The 19,981-nt window shown below is 34.9% G+C and overlaps 1 protein-coding gene across 1 annotated transcript in view; it reads right to left on the bottom strand.

Annotated features, from left to right (window-relative positions):
- Window positions 1–19,981, bottom strand: part of LOC148951069 (PI-PLC X domain-containing protein 1-like) — a 155,439-nt gene that overhangs the window by 37,278 nt on the left and 98,180 nt on the right. The gene's annotated exons all lie outside the window — the stretch shown is intronic.

Here is a 19,981-nt window from a genome sequence, read left to right as displayed (position 1 = left end):
CCACTCATTTTTGCGATTTCGCGTCAACCCTAGCGCTTAAAAATCTCTACTTTTCTCTAGGTTTCTTCTTGATACTCGCTTTGAAAGGCAAACTATTTAAAATCAGGACTGGTATGCCGGCTTAATCTGTTTTCAGAAAATTTTCCCAGACTCTCATAACAGCTGCTACGTTTGTTAGTTAGCTTTGTCCCTTTTTAAAGACGCTGCTGGAAACGAACTTTTTCCATACTTGCCCAAGTTCTTTCTGATTCTCTGTAGCCTGCCTCATTCAAGTGCTGGAGCAGAGAGACAGTTTTTGATTTTGTCGGTCATCAAAACTAAAAACCGGAACAGGTTAAATGTCTCGAGGGTTTCGTCCCTGATGAAAACGAAGCAATTTGTTCACAGGTCGTCAAGTGGAGTACATGACTGGGTGATCCCCAGCGATTTGACTCGGGCTATCAAGAAATGGAAACAAGCAGATCCCTTCAGTCAGAATTCAACACTAGCTGATACTTTAAATTCGGATGAGGCCGAGGACGATTAAAGCCTTTTTTAAGTGTGACTTTTTTTAATTGTGACTACATATTTTTCTTCTTACTTTTCAATTTGTATGATTTGCCTGACATGAAGACTGTTGACACGGTGTTATTTTTTAAAACTAATTATTGCATGTTATATAATTTTTCTTTTCCTTGGCAGCCCTAGTCCAATTTGAGGTGCACTTATTAATTTACATAATTTTACAACTAAACCAGAAGCCGATTACGTCATTTCCGTTTTGAAGTGACATAGATTGTTTTGATTTTTGATTCCCTTGAATACGAACGAGAGAGGATCCAGAAAAAATAAGTAAAAAAAAAAATCCTAAATTAGTTTCTTTAAAATGTGCCAGAAATCTTTGTAAGCAGCTTATCCCTTATTTAAAGACCAGCCCAACTAGTGTTTTAAATCTGGCAAATTTCCGCTTAAAAATTGCAAAATTGAAGGGTTTAGATTTTAAACCTAAAAACAGAAACTGGGGGTCAAATTTCAAAAGCCGTCACTTTCAAACACACCTCAGATTCTAAGCACTTCATCGCCTGAATTGCTTCGTGAATATGAGTTGTAGCTGTTTTTCTTCGTTGATTACTTTTTAATTTTCAATATATCTGAATTTTATGACCTGAAGACCATTGATGAATTTAAAGCCGGGCTTCATCAGCAGGATTTCCAGGATCCGAGATTCCAGACTATTGTTTGACGTCTTGGATGCACCTTATCTGGAATATGACGCCTATCCAGTAATACATCCAAATAATAATAAAAAAAAACGATTTTTGAACTTATAGGTTTCTGGAATATTCAATCATACTATGAAACCGAAAGAAAAAAGGAATAGAGGGAAAAAACAAGAAAAAAGGTTGTGTAAATCCTTTTGATTATCCTCCTATAGTAAAAGTCGATGGTTGATGGTGCGCGTGCGGCTACCGCACAGGCAAAAATTTTTTTTGAGCATTTAGTAAAAACAATCCATAAAATGTTCTCTGATCTATTTTAATATGATTGTTTGCTAAAATTTAAACATAATAGATATAAAATACATATAACATAAAAATAGATGCCCAATCAAGGAGTCCAATCATGAATCATCAGGATACTAAGATGCTAATTAAGTGTTGTGCAACGAGTGTTGACTTAGGATCTATTTTGTGAAAATGGAACATGATCAAATAAACAGAAGAACGGCAGAGTTAATTGCCTAGAAACAAGTTTTACTTTTAATTTCATTTTTGTTTAAGTTTTTATTTTTTCATTAATGAATCACAGCCTAAGTTAGATGGATTATCTCAATAAAATAAATATAAACAAGTATGGAAATATTCAAAAAAAAAATTTTTCAGTTGGCGCATAGTGTTTTTATAGGAGGAGGGCAGAGCAGAGGGGATTCAAGGGGAGGGGAAGAGAGGGCACTCAACCCCGGCGCAGATGGTTTAAAATAAATTATGCCTAACAGTGTAAGCTTTTGCTGAAATATATCTTTTAATCTTTAGTAATTAGTCCTTGTGTTGGATTTGGATGCCGCAACTTAGTGTACAATGAATCATAGCCTATTGCACAAGTTTAAATAACATTTTAAATCTGTGTTTTGAAAAGTGTCAAATGGGAAAAAGCTACTCAGAAATGGTGACTATTATTTCAGGCTACGCACTTTTCAGCTTTTGGGAGAGGGGGGTGTTTGAAACACTTTTTTGTAAAGACTAACTTACAGAAGTGTACAGATTCTGAGAAATATTTTGAATCAATTTGCTTGAGCTAATTTTGTAGAAATATTTTGCCTAATTTGTGAAAGAGTATTTTTTTTATTTGTTTTAAGCTTCATCTCCATTCAATGAGACAGCGCAAAAACAAGTTAAGTCGTGATTTGGTGTAAAAACAAGCTAAGTTCCGATTCTGTCCCGAAAGTGGACTAAGTTTGTATGCATTTTATGGACCTTTTCAAGAAATATTCAATCTGCATTTTCATTTATTGATTTCATTTTAAATAAAATTTAGCTATGAGTTTACAGCAGCTTAATTAAAATGGGATAGAAAAGGGGCATTAGTAAATAAAAATATCTTTTTGAATTGGGGACTAAATTCAAAGCTCGGAGTTTACTGATTCCGGCCACTACTCTTAGGATTTATGGGAGCCTACTATTTACAGTTTAAAGACTATCTTGACAATTAGTTTGTATGCGTATGATTATTCTTAGTGTTTCAAATTCGTTCGGGGTTTCACTAATTCTAAGACTTTGTCTCTGTCTATTTTAAGTTTTGATACTAGGCCTATTCCCTACTTTTATTCAATCTTTTAAAATGACCTTTTAAATTAATCGCAGCATATTAAATAAAGAGCACACTAATTTTTAGGAGAGCGTGCATAAAGGTGTATATTCTTTTTACATAAAATTCTAAAATTACTTAAGGGGGTGGGGTGGGGCTGTTTACCCTACCCCTGAGAAAGTGCGTCAACTGATGGGGTCGGAAAATTAATTTCCAGGCGTTTTTTTCCTTTTCTTTAAATGCATTTGATTAATTGAGCATAGTTTATTCTTTTCTTCTTTTGGTTCTTTGTTTGTTTCCGTTGGTGAAGAATTCCGAAGTGAAGTTGAAGCATTCAGACATACACTATAATTAGTAATAAAAAGTGTTAGAAAATTATTCGTAATTTGAAAATTACGTAAAAATCTCTATAAGTTTCATTTCTTTTTAATTGCTCAGCAATTACTGGCATTTTAATGCTATAAGCGAAAGAATATTTTGAATATATTTTGTTTGTAGTAAAGCGCAATTGATGACCTGACCTTTAGAAAAATGACAGGGTGTTAGATGTCCTTTTAATTGAAAAAAATTTCTGTTCGTTTTAAAATTGATTTAAACATTCTACTAAATTTATATTCATTTGCCTTATCAATTATTTATTTTGATTTTAATTTCTTTTGGACTTGGATGGGTATTGCTGCAGTTCATCTATTCATCGATCACAAGTCGATGCGACCGACAACGGTCCGGTCCTGTTAATTCCATCTGCATCGCAAGAAAGAAAAGTTTGTCAAGGAACTTCAGAACCACCGCAAGAAAGTCACAGAACAGTCAGCTCAAAAAATCAAAGATAACCCTTATTTCCTTTGGTCGACACTCCTTCCAAGAATTCCAAAAACCTTCCAATTTGCTGCTGATGTTCCTCTATCTGAGTGGTATTCTTTTTATGTGACCAAATTCTCTCCACCAGACCCCCAGCTTGGAATAAAAATATGCTGAAGAGCTTGAACAATTTTTGCATGCATTCTCTGACTCTGATTTTAGAGTATCCGTAACGTCTGTGGCTGAAGCTATTATGCGCCCTAGGCCAAAGCTGTCTAGAGGCATAGATAGAATTCACGCTCTACATATCAAAAAGGGTGGATCTGTGCTTTTAGAACATCTCAGTCTACTGCTGCAGATGATTCTTACACAAGCCTTGGTTCCGTCAACATTCTGCGTGGGAGATCCTTCTCCCATTCCAAAAAAGAAAAAAAATTGAAAAACCTCCATTCAATGCAAATCTTTCAGGCCCATGACTGTATCAACCATTTAATGCAAGGTTTATAAGCTACTGTTCATAAAAGAGCCTGAAGAAAAATGTTGCACGCCTCCTCATCAATTTGGCTTTCAACATGGCATTTGATGTGCAAACGCCCTTGCAATTGTTGCTAGTGCTCTGCCCAATACTTTTTTGTACAGATAGTTCACTCGCCATGGCGAGTCATGATGTTCACCACGCCTTTGACTCCCTGATCCACTTTCTTATGCTTTTAAGAGCTGTTAAAAGAGGAGCAAATATGGCTATCATCAGATCTCAAAGGGATATGTATGCTAAGCTATGAGTCCGTCTTAAAATTCCTACTGAGCAAGACGAAATGGCAAGCCACTGGATAGAACTGTACCAATTAAGAGAGGAGGTGGGCTACGTACAATTGCCTCACCTTATTATTTCAATAGCTATGTCCTAGAAGCTAAGGACCAGTATGAGATTTTTTGCGTTTTTTCAGGCCTCAATGTCTCCTTAGTCACGTATACTGATAAAATTTTTAACATCAGCCAAACTTTGGACAAAATTTCTGAAATTTTCCAAAAACTGCAACCAGAATACTTGAAATCTGGTCATGAAATTAACGCTGAAAAGTTCGACCTAGTGCTTTTTAAATGGAAAGGCCAACTTCCGCATGAAATTGTACTTGGCAGTTCAAAGATCTGCCCTTCTGACCAAATCGTTTATCTTTGTTTTCCCATTTGAAATAACATTTCTCACATTCGTCATCTTCTAACAGAAGGTATCAAACGCCGCATATAAGCTAAATATGCTTCCAAAGTCTCTGATAAGCTTTGTTTCAATAACCGTTATCTTGCAACGCTATACAATTTTGTTGCTCTCCTCCACATCCTCCACATTACACCCTTCTGGGAGATTCTTACTAATGCTGATAAATTGAGAATCCGCTCCACTTTCTTCTGTTTCGCAAAATATCTGCTGAGATATTCAATTTTGACACACAATTTAAAGCTCATCAACAGTCTGTGCATAGCAAATCCTACAATAGCCGTTGCTAAACTTATGAAAAAACACAATCAAAAGACTTCAAGACCTGCTTGGAGCCAACTTCTTCAGCTCTAGTTATGTCGTCATTGTTGTATAGTGATATTTTACTTTGTTTTGTTTTTTTGTTTTTTTTTCTCTTTGTAGTGCTCCGTCATTTACTTTTCGTATGACAGGTTTTAAATAAATTAATTTTAAAAAAAAAATTCCTAAAAATAATTTTTTAAAATAAAAGTAAAGGCAATCTTTAACTTACGCTCAGCCGATAAAAATACATTTTTAAATTAAAACTCAAAACGACCAGAAATTACTATTAAAGAATATACGAAACCCAAAACGAACAGATATTAAATAAACAATCATAGTAAAAACATACAACAAGTAATAATATAAATGAATAAATAGATCTTAAAGCGAGTAATGCTTAGATGTAATATGAATTTCAAGCTTAAAACAAAAAAAAATATTTTCCTATTGAAGTATAAATGAAACTTAAAACGAACAGAAATTAAATAAACAATGAATACAAACAACATGCAATAGATATTAATGCAAATTGAAAAATGAATCTTAAAACGAGTGAAACTTTAACTGAATATGCAAAACAAGCTTGAAACGAACGAAAATCACTACAAGCAAGAGTTTGGGTGTGAACTCCTTCTCTCACTGTAAAAGTCTAAAACCTACCGCGTCATTGGCACTTTACTGAAAACCAATTTTATGACAAATATTTTCTTTTGTACATAATATTGAAAATAAACATTAAAATTATAGTAACATTTTTAACTGATGAGCTTTCAGGAATTAATATCATTATACATCAAATATTCAGTTTAATTTATTAGCTCTTTTTAAAGTTATTAAAGACGAATATAGTTTCACTACAAATAAGTGTTTGGATACTGCCTCCTTTCCTAACTGAAAATAAAAACCAAAAGCCGACTGCGTCATTGGCGCTTAACTGAAAACGAATTATATTACAAATATTTTCTTTTCCAGTTCTTTCAGGATTGAAAATAAAAATACAATTACAGTGAAATATATTCTTCAACTGATGGATCTTTCAACAATTAATATCAATATGCATCAAATGTTCAATTTGATGTTCTTTATACTTTCCAAGACTGTTCAAGATGTATGTAGTTTTCAGTAAAGCGCCAATGACACAGTAGGTTTTAGACTTTTACAGTGAGAGAAGGAGGTCATACCCAAACTCTTGTTTGTAGTGATTTTTGTTTGTTTCAAGCTTGATTTGCCTATTCAATTTCAGTTTTGCTCGTTGTAAGATTTATTTATTAATTTACATTAATATCTATTGTATGTTTGTTCGCATTGGTTGTTTATTTAATTTCTGTTCGTTTTAAGTTTCATTTAAGCTTCAATATGATTTTTTTTTTCGTTTTAAGCTGGATTTTAAAAGTGAACGAGAACTTTCAATTTCCTATTATATGAGCCCTCCGAAGTATATACGAGCATACCTTCCATAAGAACCATGTATGCCCCTAGAGCAATACTTACAACGTCTTCCCTGGGCCCTGGAGGAGGGGGGGTCGACACAGGAGTTTTTCTTATCTAGCCTTTGAACTATTTTAAACGAAATGGCCATGCGTAAAGGAGTTTTTGTTATATGATCTTTGAACTATTTTAAACAAAATAGCCACCTGAAATTTTTTATCAGATGTATTTGGGGAAAAAGGGCTTTGGGGGCCAGTTGCTCTCCGATCACTTTTTAATCTTAAAAGGGGCACTAGAATTCTCGATCTCCAATCGAATGAGCCCCCTTTGAAGTTTATACGACGACCCCTTCTATATGAAGTCCCTCTGGGAAAAAAATGGAGTGTGGGGAGAGGCTAGCTGCCCTCCAATTAATTTGACTCCTAAAATTTAAATTACAACTTGCAACTTTCAATCAAAAGAGCCCTCTAGGAATGTTATACGAGCATCCCTTCCATAACAACCATATATGCCCCCAGGGCATAACTTACAACGCCTATCCCCGGGCACTGGAGGGCTGTGTCGACACCGATTTTTTGTTATTAGAACTTTGAACTATTTTTAACGAAATGGTTATCTCGAGATTTTTATCTGATCGTTTAGGGCATGGAGGAGGGGGGTGGGGCTAATTGCCATCCGATCCCTGTCGACTCTTAAAAAGTGAACAAGAACTTTTAATTTCCAATCAAATGAGGCCTCTTCGAAGTTTATACGAGCATCTCTTCCATAAGAACTATATATGCGACTAGAGCATTAGTCATAATGCCTGCCTTTGGGCCCTGGGGGGGTGCGTGGACAAATGAATTTTTCTTATCTGACCTTTGAACTATTTTTAATGAAATGGCTATTGTAGAAATTCTATTGGATGCGCTTGGGAAAAAAGGTTAAGGGGGGGGGGGGCCCTAGTTGCCCTCAAATATCTTTTGACTTAAAAATTGAACTAGAACTTTCAATTTCCAATCAAATGAGCCTCCTCTGAAGTTTAAACGAGCATCCCTTTCATAACAACCATATACACCTCCAGGACAACGCTTACAACGCCTATCCCCCGGGGAGAGTTTTTGTTATTTAACTTTCGAATAATTTCCAGAAAACTGGCTATCACAAAATTTGCAGTGGATGGGTTTTGGGAAAATAGATCGTGGGGGGGGGGCTAGTTGCCCTTAATTCTTTAAAAGTGAACTAAAACTTTCAATTTCCAATCAAATGAGCCCTCTATGAAGTTTATACGAGCATCCCTTTCATAAGACCCATACAAGCCCTTAGGGCATAACTTAAAAAGCCTTCCCCTTGGCCCTGGGGGGTTGTATTGATACCGGATTTTTTCTTATCCGAACTTTGAACTATTTTTAACAAAATATCTATCTCCAAATTTTCATCAGAGGGGTTTGGAAAAAAAAGGCTTGGGGGGGGAGGGGCTAGTTCCTCTCAGATCTCTTGTAACTCATAAAAAAGGAACCCAAACTGCTAGGTTACAGTTCAATTGGCCCTCTCAGGAAAGATTATGAGCATTTATTTCAGAAGAACCAAATTCATCCCAAAATCTAACATAGATCACTAGCCCCCGGGCCCTGGGGGTTTGTGTTGGCACCTGAGTTTTCGTTATCTGACTTTTGAAAAACTTTTAATTTAAATCTCAAAAATTTTATCGGATGTATTGGGGAAAAAGGGGCGTGGGGGAGGGCTAGGTACCCTCATACCTCTTTTGACTCTAAAAAACTGCATTAGAACTTTCAATTTCCAATCAAATGAGCCATCTCTGAAGTTTTTACGAGCATCCATGGAAAAATCCTAAAGTGCTATGTGCATATAAGAAAAAAAATACGAAGTGATTAGAATCTTGTTTTTTCATGATCAATGGACAAAACCCATAAAAATACAAATCATCAGCTTTCTACAGCTATAGAACATGCCTATAAAGTTGAGAACGTTAAAGGCAAAAACATTAATATGATTACATTACCGTTTTTTTCATTCTCAGTGACAAAAACCATAAAAACATGCATAAATTATGTACTGTCAGCATCCTTGACCCCATTAGATATTAATAAACCAGGAAACATCCATCAAAGTGAGAAAAATCCTGTTTTTTCATTCTCGGTGACAAAAACCATAAAAACATGCATAAATTGCTGTTGATATCCAAGAAACATCCTTCAATTGTTGTGGACATCCAGAAAACATCCATCAAAGTGAGTAAAATATTGTTTTTACAATTTCAGTGACGTAATAGATAAAAACATCCATCAAGATCAGTTGACAGCCAAGAAACATCCTTCAATTGTTGTTGACATCCAGGAAACATCCATCAAAGTGAGAAAAATCCTGTTTTTTCCATTCTCATTGACAAAAACCATAAAAACATGCATAAATTGCTGTTGACATCCATGAAAAACAACAAATAAATTGACAAACACTCATAACCATCCAAGAAACATCCATAAAAGTGAGAAAAACCATGTTTTTTCATTCTCAGTGACAAAAACCATGAAAACATACATAAATTATATAGGTCCGGGAGGTAAAATTGCTGTTGACATCCAAGAAACATCCTTCAATTGTTGTTGACATTCAGGAAACATCCATCAAAGTGATAAAAATCCTGTTTTTTCATTATCAGTGACAAAAAACATAAAAACATGCATAAATTGCTGTTGGCAGCCAAGAAACATCCTTCAATTGTTGTTGACATCCATGAAACATCTTTCGAAGTGAGGAAAATACTTTTTTTTCATTCTCACTGAAATAAACCATAAAACATGCATAAATTGCTGTTGATGTCCAAGAAAATCCTTCAATTGTTGTTGACATCCAGGGAACATCCATCAAAGTGAGAAAAATCCTGTCTTTTCATTCTCAGTGACAAAAACCATAAAAACATGCATAAATTGCTGTTGACATCCATGAAAAACAACAAATAAATTGACAAACACTCATAACCATCCAAGAAACATCCATAAAAGTGAGAAAAACCATGTTTTTTCATTCTCAGTGACAAAAACCATAGAAACATACATAAATTATATAGGCCCAAAAGATTATGTAATCAATTTCTCAGAAATTAAGTTCCCCTTCGATTACGCAATCAATTTCTCGGAAATCCTCTCCCCTTCGATTACGCAATCAATTTCTTGGAAATCTTCTCCCCTCGAGGGATTCTATGCCCATTTATGGACTCCCGTCCGGACCTCCTGAGGCCTTTCTACTAACTACCCCCCCCCCACGCCCCTTTTTCCCCGAATGTATCCAATAAAAATTTTGAGGTAGCCATTAAGTTAAAATTGTTCAAAAGTCAGATAACAAAAACTCCGATGTCGACACAACCCCGCCCCCCAGGGCTCGGGGGCAGACGTTGTAAGTTATGGCCTTGGGTATATAGGGTTCTTATGAAGTGGATATTCTTATAAACTTCGGAGAGGGCTAATTTGACTGGAAATTGAAAGTTCGAGTTCACTTTTTAATAGTCAAAAGAGATCCAAGGGTAACTAGCCCCCCTCCCACCCCTTCTTTCTCCAAACCCATCTGATGAAAATTCTGAGATAGACATTTTGTTAAAAATAAAATAGTTAAAAGGTCGGATAAGAAAAACTACGGTGTCAATACAACACCCCAGGGCCCAGGAGAAGCCGTTCTAAGTTATGCCCTAAGGGCATGTTTGGTTCTTATGAAAGGGATGCTCGTATAAACTTCATATAAATCTCATTTGATTGGAAATTGAAAGTTGTAGTTCACTTTTTAAGAGTCAATAGATTTAAGGACAGCTAGCCCCCCCCCCCATGCCTTTTTTTCTGAAAACTCATCCGCCACAAATTATGAGATAGCCAGTTTTTTAAAAATTATTCAAAAATTAGATAACAAAAACTCCGGTGTCAACATAACCCCATACACACACACATACATACACAAATAAAAAGACAAATAAAAAAAAACATAAACACACACATAAACACAAAAATAAAAAAAATCATAAAAAAAAAACAACAAACCCACATAAAAAAACTAATAAAAAAACACATAAAAAAAAACATACACACACATATAAATACACACACACACACACAAAAAAACACAAACACACAAAAAAACACACCTACACACACACACACACATAAAAACACATAGATAAACACAAATATACACACAAAGATACACACACACACACACATACACACAGACACAGACACACACACACAAACATCACACACACACACACACACACACACACACACATACACATAAACTGATGTACCGTGAGTAAAACACTATATATTTGAAATACCAAAATAAAGTTCCTTCTTTAATTCGGACTCCTATAATTAAGCTAAATCCAGTTTCAAAAAGGAAAAAGTCCTTAATCAGCAAAGACAAGAAACTGCAGTCTTTGGATTTCGCTAAGACAGTGAGCAATAAGAAAAGTGCTACGCACAATATTTTTAAGGAAGTTTAAACGATAAGAACCGTGTGAACGCCTAAATCATCAAAAATATTTAAGACGTATTATTGGACGAGGGTTCGCGTCCTTGGGGCCCGTGAGACAATGGCAGGCAGTCCCTAGAGCGCAGGACGAAAGAACTGCGTGTGGGAGTGGGGTAAATGTGTTTTTAATTTGAATGTTAAGTTGGATCTAAAAGAGTTCGTACCGCAAATAATCTCGGTCACCATTATTGTCTTTGAAGTGACCCATTGCTGTACAACCAAGCATGTAAGTTCAATAAACCTATTGCCTTTTCTATCTTTTTTCTATCATTTTATATGTCTGTATTTATCCTATATAGCTAAATAGTTCGCCATATCGTGTGCCCAGAAAAATTCTTCATTGGTACACATGGCGCGTGTCGGAAATTGGAGGAAAACTGCGAACTAGTTAGGCTATTTAAACTCTGTAATTCAAATTTAATTTTTGGAAAGATACAGACATATAAGAAAATTGATTAGGAATAGAACAGATTGGATACTATAGTAAACCCATTATATATAATAGTATATAATTGCAAACCCAAAATTAGTTTATTAAAATGTTATTTTAATTTTAAAAAAACGCAAAAAAAGACAAAGAAAATATTGAAGATATAAATTAATTAAAATTATTGCAGAAGTTATTAGCAAAGAATATATAAATTACAAAATATATACCGTACTACAATTGTCAATCAGATATTGACGAATTTAATATCCAATTGACCCAGTTTGTACAATTAACAAAAACAGACGTTGGAGCGTTAAAAGACATGCTCCTACTACGATTAAGAGGCCAGGACTTAACCTTTCTACAACAGGTCGAGCATACAATAGGAAGTAACGCCAACTTGCCAATAAATCCGGTGGATGACTTGTTAAAAGCATTCAAAGAGAGATTTATAGAAACCAGTTCAATAAATAAATTAAAACATGGAGTAGTGAACTTTGATTTTTCACAAAATATCAGGGAATATCTTAATAATATACTCATTGCCGTAGAATCAAAATACGGAAGTGGTTAGGGGCAACTGCATGAAAAAATCATACTAAATACCTTTTTGCAAGGGCTACCCCCAAAACTATATCGAGTAGTAATATCCAAGAACATTCAGACATTGGATGTTGCAGTCCAAGAGGTAGAACGACTAATTGAATTTGATAAAATGGTCGCTAATCATAGTAATACAAAAATAAACAGCCTAGTCGACTCAAACGCGAACCTAATCTTCAAGGGCGATCAGACATCCCCCAATTTCTTTTCAAGGGATAACTCCCCAGTAGCACAAAGAAACAAAACGCCAGAACCCGCTGGGCAGAAAACAATACATTTTCAGTCCATTAACCCTACGCTAATAAGGTGTCATAACTTCAATCGTGTGGGCTATATAGCAAGAAAGTGCCACTACGTCACCAATACCATACCAAAAAATGAGGTCAGTAAGACTCAAAATTACGATAACCATTTGTTCAAGAGAACAAATTTTAGCACTAGTCATGCAATAGACTATAGCCAGGGGGGATTGCGCCAATCAGTACCTTATAATGCGTACCAACCAAATTTGTATAGCCCTTTCCCCAACAGGCAAACTAATTACCGGTTTGAAAACCCAAATATTCGCCAGGGCCAATATAATGCGAGAATGCAATATAAGAATAATGAAAATTTGCCGATGAGAAATGAAAATTTTACAAGCCAACAGCACTGGCAAACATTGCCAGCAAACGGCACTGACACGAGACATCCACGTTACCATAATAATACATGGCGAAGACAGGCAGACGTAAATCATTTAAATATGCCTACGGAACCTAATACGTCTGAATATCTATTACAGGCACCGACAAATGTAATAAATTCTCAGGAAAACGCTTCAGGCCCCTCAGAAACATAAGTTGGACCCAGAGGGTGCCAGGAATTAATAGGTCCAAAACAATACTAGTGCCTTCTTGTAGTGATATTATTAACAAGTTACCTATATTTAATGATTTTCGTATAGAAAACGTTTACTTTACGGCCTTGGTTGACAGTGGAGCTACTGTAAATATCATAAACTCTTGCGTATTTAATACGTTGCCTCTGCACATTAGGCGACAAAAGAACCATAATAATACCAATTTAACAAGTGTTACAGGCCATAAATTAAATGCAAAAGGGTCAATTTGCCTAAACGTAAAAAGAGACAACAGAACCTTCATGACAAATTTTATTATATGCGATAATCTCCCATATGAAGCTATTATAGGGTCAAATTTTCTAAGGTCTAACAAAATACTATTAGACGTAGCCAACGAGAAGTTCGTATACCCAGCTAAGGTGGGGGAAAATATTTCTACCTTAAGAAATCGTAACAGAGGTTACGAAGACAATATAACAGTAAACAAATTTTCTAATGTTCTAATGTCGAATTATTTTGAACCTCATGTCTCTCAAAGACAGGGCATAATTGGAAATTTGTTCAATTATCATGAAAAATATCGCAGAAATGAAGTAAATTTAAATAATAACAGTATTAAATCTGCGAAAATAAAAATAGGAGATACGCGACAGTACAGATCAAACGAAATTAAGAAAATAGTGGAATTGTGGAAAAACATAGTAAAACCCAACGTGACGCCACAAGATGCCGCAATGGCGCAGCATAGCGCCAGCATGAATCTAATAAACAAGAAAAATGAAGAGAAAGATTACGGATTTGCGATAAGGAAAACAAAAATCTCTCCCAAAACGATGCAAAAAGTCCCAATATCACAAATGGTCGAGCCACTAATTAGCAAATCATAAATGTGGTTTGCGACACCGTCTGAGATACCCGAAAATCTGCTATGCGAGGAACAGATTATATATTATGACAACGGGGAAGGTTTTATTTGGGTAACCAATAACCATGAAAACGATACAATTACAATTAAAAAGGGGACTTGTTTAGTACAAATCCAGTTTTTAAAGGAATATTATTGTAATGCATTTTAAAAGTCAAAAAGAAACATAGTTAAATGCATTAAAACTTCAAATAAAGAATATCCTTTGACTAAATCGCAATTTTTAAACAAATTTAAAATGGATCATATTAATGATATGGAACCTAAGAAAAAATTATTCGAATTATTATGGAATTTTAAGTATTTATTTTCTGCATCTTAAAATTAAATCGGTATTATCCAATTTTACCCGAATTAAATTTTCACGACTGGTAATCCCGTAGCAAAACAGACATATCGTGTGCCATATAAGCACAAAGAGTTGTTAAAAAATAAAATACATGAATTAGAAAGGAACGAGATTATACGCCCAAATATAAGTCCGTATAGTGCAACAATAATCTTAGTACCAAAAAAGAATTGAGATTTTAGACTCGTTGTAGATTATAGGGCTCTCAACAAACAAGTAGTTAGCGATAAATTTCCTCTACCAAGAATAGACGAAATTCTTGACTCAATTTCAAGCAAAAACAAAATTTTTACTTCTTCGGACCTTACCCAAGGCTACCACCAAGTGAAAATAGCCGAAAAGGATGTCCATAAAACTCCATTTTCAGCGTCCAAATACGGTTCTTATGAATACTTGAGAGTACCATTTGGGCTTAAAACAAATTCAAGCGCGCTCTGCAGACCCCTATTGCACATCTTAAGAGGATTAAAGAATATAATTCATTTTGTTGATGATATTATATGCGTGGGGGAAAACACTGAGCAACACTTGGCAACTTTAGCTAAGGTGTTCGAGAAGTTCAGGCAAGGCAATTTAAAATGCCGGCCTGAGAAAGTAAATTTATTTCAATCCAAAATTAAATTTTTAGGAGTAGTAGTGACCCAGGGAGAGATATCCCCAGACCCTGATAAAATAAAATGTGTTGAAAACCTCAAGCCCCCCAGAACTATGAAAGAATTAAGGGGAATATTAGGACTTACTGGCTACTTTAGAAAATTTGTACGCAATTATTCCCAAATTGTGAAGCCCCTCTCGGAATTAACCAAAGGAAACTCCCATAATGTTACCGGGTCCCAGGAAGCTCAAACTTCCCTAGACCAACTCAAAAAGGTGCTCACTTCTGAACCAATTTTATCACTCCCTGATTTCGAAAACGGAAAATTCATCGCTACCACTGATGCTAGCTCAAAGGGGATAGGCGCTATCCTTTCGCAAACAATCCCAGTAGAAAACCCTAACCCTCTACAGGGAACACCTAAACAAATAGAAAAAGTTATATGCTATTCAAGTAAAACTTTATCAAAAGGCGAAAGTAGTTATTCCGCCACAAACTTAGAATTATTATCTATTATCTACCACTTAGACAAATTTAAGTATTGTTTAATTGGTAGAAAATTTATATTACGATCAGACCATAAAAGCTTGCAGTACCTGCACACATTTAAAAACCCCACGGGAATTCTAGCTAGATGGATTATGAAAATCCAAGACCTAGATTATGAATTTGAACATTTAAAGGGAAAACAAAACGCAGCTTGCGACTTTTTGAGTAGATATCCAGAAAATGATCCGTCGGAAACTGAAAAAAATGAAGTTAATGCTGTCAATACTAAAAGCAAACATGGATATAAGAAAAACAAAGTCAAAGACCCAGTAAAAGAAAATAAGATTAACTATTGTCCCCTGTCTTTGGAAAATATAAAAAGAAAGCAAAAAAAGGACGAAATGTGTGTAGCACTAATTGATTATTTTGTGAATGATGAGGCGTTACCGGATAAATTCAAAACTAATAGAAAAGAGATAGATAATTTCTACTACGACCTTGATGAAGAAATACTGTGTAGGATTGTGACCGCTGAGACAAATAGAAACCAAACGTCGATAATACCTGTGTTACCTCAAAACTTGATAGGGCCTGCATTTGAATATTTTCATGCGGACACAGGTGGACATTTAGGAGTTATGAAAACGTTCCATAAGTTAAAACAATACTTTTACGTGCAATCGGCACTGACAAAACTTAAAGAATTTGTAAGTACATGCGAAGCATGTAATTTGAGAAAAATCCCCCCAGCTTATCCAAATCCCCCAATGGGAAGGGTCCCAGTAGCAAAGTACCCCTTCGATATTATCTCATTTGACCTGTACGGGACAAATGGAGGCTTACCTGTTTCCAGCAGAGGCCATACGTGTATTTTTTCGGTTATAGATCATTTTTCCTGATTTATTTTTGCAAAAGCTTTAAAAAAATCAAGGTGCTTAAGCCACAACTAAGGCATTTGCAAAATTATTTTTACAATTAGGAATTCTTAATAAAATTTTGAGTGACAATGGGAGCAATTTTGTTGCAAAAGTAACAAAAGATTTAATGAGTTTCCTTAATATAGAGAAAATGGTGACAGCGCCGTACCATCCACAAGCTAATGGCAAAATAGAAAACAGACATAAAATATTTTCGAATGTTATAAGTATTTATACAAAAGACAATAGGAGCGACTGGGATAAATTCTTACCTTACTTAACTAACGTAATCAACACTGCTTATTCCGAAGCAACCAAAGACAATCCATTTTATTTACTTTTTGGTCGAGATTTTAGAATCCCGTATTATGAGATTATTTAGTCTCGGAAATATTATAACGACTCAGAAGATTATAAACAAGAATTTATTAATAGAATGAGGAAAACTTATAAGATAGTTAGTCAAAAATTGGAAAAATTTAAAATAAACAAAGAGCTAATAAACAAAACAAAAGTTAAGTGGAATATATATTTCAATGTAGGAGACTTCTTTTACCTAAGGAACGAGGCGCAAACGGAAGTAAAAAAACTTTCCAACAAATATTCTGGGCCGTACAGAATAGTCAAAAAGTACGATAATGAATATACCTTTAAAATGGAGAACCCCGATAGTGGAAAAACTTACAAGGTGCATGTTAGCCGAATAAAAAGAGCAAAATTTCCAGAGAGATGGATGTCACATCCCTCTTCTACTGATTCGTCAGATTCGGAAAATGAGCCCCCTAGGTCAAGACTGGCAGAGCTAAAACCCTTTAATTTTAAACAAAATTATTTCGAAAATGAAAGTGATGAAAAAAACTGTTAAGAATTTTTAGCAATGGAAAATATATTTGTTACTAAGAAAAAATTCCTAATCCCAGGATTTTTTCCTGACATTAAAACTCCATAATGTCCAAAAAGTTATTCATCGGCGGGCGCGGGAGATTTAGATTATAGAATATCTCCAAAAACCCAATTCTTTCCCTATAGAATCTCGACACCATGTCCCCCCAAAGATTTCCAGACGATATGGTTTCCCCTACAACACCAATAGAAAGGCCCCAGTCATTACAGGAAGAATTAAACAGAGCTGTAGAAACCCCGGTATTACTGTAAAGAAAACTCCTCTAAAAGAGTTAATCAAAACAAGCCTGCGAGAAGATATGGATTTAATAAATTTTCACATAAAAACGAGTCAGAGTACATTGCCCAGGAATAAAACTCCAAAGGATGACCAGCCCGGTCGATTTCATGATCTATCTGTATCGAAGGTAAATCCTAAACACGACTGGACGTGGACTTCACGGAAGGACTCCCTATTGCAAAGAATGCCCCATCCCCATGAAGACATGGCCTTCAAACACTTGAAGAACCCCGCGAAAACTATTGAGTCCTCCCAAAACTCTCATGAATCTTCAAAATCCCCCGAGTTGAGAACTCAAAGCGAGGACTTAGAGAATAAAACTTTTACTTCCAGAGGAGTAGAAATTTACGAAGGAATGGCAGGTGATACCACAAAGAGTACCACATTTAAAAGTTCTAATCCAGATTCGTCGGCAACCAGTTCTGAAGAGTCTGAAGTCGAATCAGACCAAATAGTAGCTAAAGAAATAGGGAAATCTAGGCCGACCTCAGCTGCCGCACACGGTACAAAAACTAATTTAAAAGGGAAATAGTTTTTTAAAAAGAAATAAAAAAAATTTTACTTTATTTCGCTATAAAACCCTAAAAAGAAAAAACCACAAGAACCAGAGGATAAAATAACGACACAGTCAGGTAGAACGGTTAAAAAACCTGACAGATGGACATATCCTTAATTAACGTAAAGACAAATTTCAAAGAGAATAAAGTTAACACCATAATAAATTTAACAGTGTGCAAGTAGAGTTAACCAAGTAAGGATTTGATTAAGTTTTAGATGTCTTGTTTTTGTTAGGGTTATTTGTATGCCCTTTCGAAGGATAATAGAAAGGTTGGAACAGAAAATAACCAAATGTAGGAAGCTTGTGGTATACTTATAACGAGACCGGGGTTTGCACCACTTCTGGTGGGACGCCGGGGGAGTAACTCACGGCCCTTTATTGTTTTCTGTATTTGTTTGTTTACACGAACGCAGGAAGGGATATTTGTCAATCCTTCAAGTTTAAGATATAATTATTTTTATGCCAGCCAAGGCCAAACAAAAAAACAATCAATAATTGACTAGAAACTTCGGTGGGCTCGATAAGTTTTCGTTTTTTGAATCAGAACGCTTTGAAAGAGAAACAGAGCTCCTACTTTTTTATAGATCCGAGAAAAAAAAAGCGTTTTAATTTCATTATATTATATCTATGACGTATGCTGTCGTACAGCTGTGTTAAACATTACTTCCAAAGAGAAACAGAGACATTAATGTCTTTAGCTCCTTGGCGAAAAAAAAAAAAAAAAAAAATTAATTTCATTAGTTTATATCTATGACGTATACAATAACAGAGAGATCACTGTTCTTTAGTTCTGTGACAAAAATGTTCTTTAATTTCATTGGTTTATCCATGACATATATTTTGCTCTAATTTTTGTGGTATTTTTTCGAAAGTAATTCACTTTATATATTACATATAATACATCAGGTCCCCATAATATTTTCTATTAAAAATCGACCCATGTCCTAACCAAGATGGATATTATCAAAAAAAAAAAAACAATAAATTATCAGTACAGAAGCGTATAATTAAATGAAATATTTTATCTTAGTGCATATTATAATTATTTTACGCCGACCAGTGTAATTAATCGCCGCAAGTTTGATTATTAATGTGTTTCTTACTCGAGAACTATAATGTTTCTTACTCGAGTAATATATGTAGCAATAGACAACTATTTGTAACTATAACCAAACAACATATTGGTACGTTTATATTTAGAATTTCATGGTGGATGTGAAATTGTACCTCGGTAATACTATGTAAAATCTTAAAACAATTTGAACAATTAAGAGATACTGATTGAAACCCCGTGTATGTCCAATGGCGACTAAGTAAAACACACAAGGAATTCCCTCTTTATGTGAAGATGTTTCTCACTTAACGGATTCTAATAAAACATTCGTATAATAGTTATATATTTAGTGCCGAAATATTTGTTCAAACAATAGCCTTCTAAAAAGATATTGATGTCAGTTCTTCATTATGCTTATATTCTTTGCCAAGCATTAACTGGAATCTACAGAGGCAAGCTTGGAAATCCTGCATCTAATGACCTTATTCGAAAAGCGAATATGAGGCACCAATGTTGACTTGCAATTACGGAAAAATCCTGAGACTAAGAACCTCTGTATTTCTGCCGTTAAACCCGGAACCCCATGAGACCGTCCAAGCCAAGAAATAGGGAAGACATCAAAAAACTAGTGGGTATAGAGGTCTCCACTAGTCCTTGTTATGTCTTGTTCCCCCATCGTAGTATCGTTTGCGTAAAACCGTGTGGTTATGACGCTGCAACATGCGTTTCTTATACAGCACGGACGTGCGTGAACAATGCAGGCATGAAAAATATTGTAAAAACAGACCTCAAACTTAATAATGTATGGTAAATTATGTTTATTTAATATCGATATTTTCGTTATAAAAACAAATTTGAAGAAATTTCTGTTTTAGATTTTCATTGTGAGTGCTAATATTAATGTATTTATTTAATTCTGTCTCATAGCTAAGAAATTATTACCCAATTAATTCGTGAATTATTGTATGTGTATTTACTTAAAAGAA

The sequence above is a fragment of the Artemia sp. Qi Xiang Cuo genome, chromosome 6 (genome assembly GCF_049724085.1).
Source record: "Artemia sp. Qi Xiang Cuo chromosome 6, ASM4972408v1, whole genome shotgun sequence".
NCBI classification, from domain to species: domain Eukaryota; kingdom Metazoa; phylum Arthropoda; class Branchiopoda; order Anostraca; family Artemiidae; genus Artemia; species Artemia sp. Qi Xiang Cuo.
This window is presented reverse-complemented; position numbering and strand designations above follow the sequence as displayed.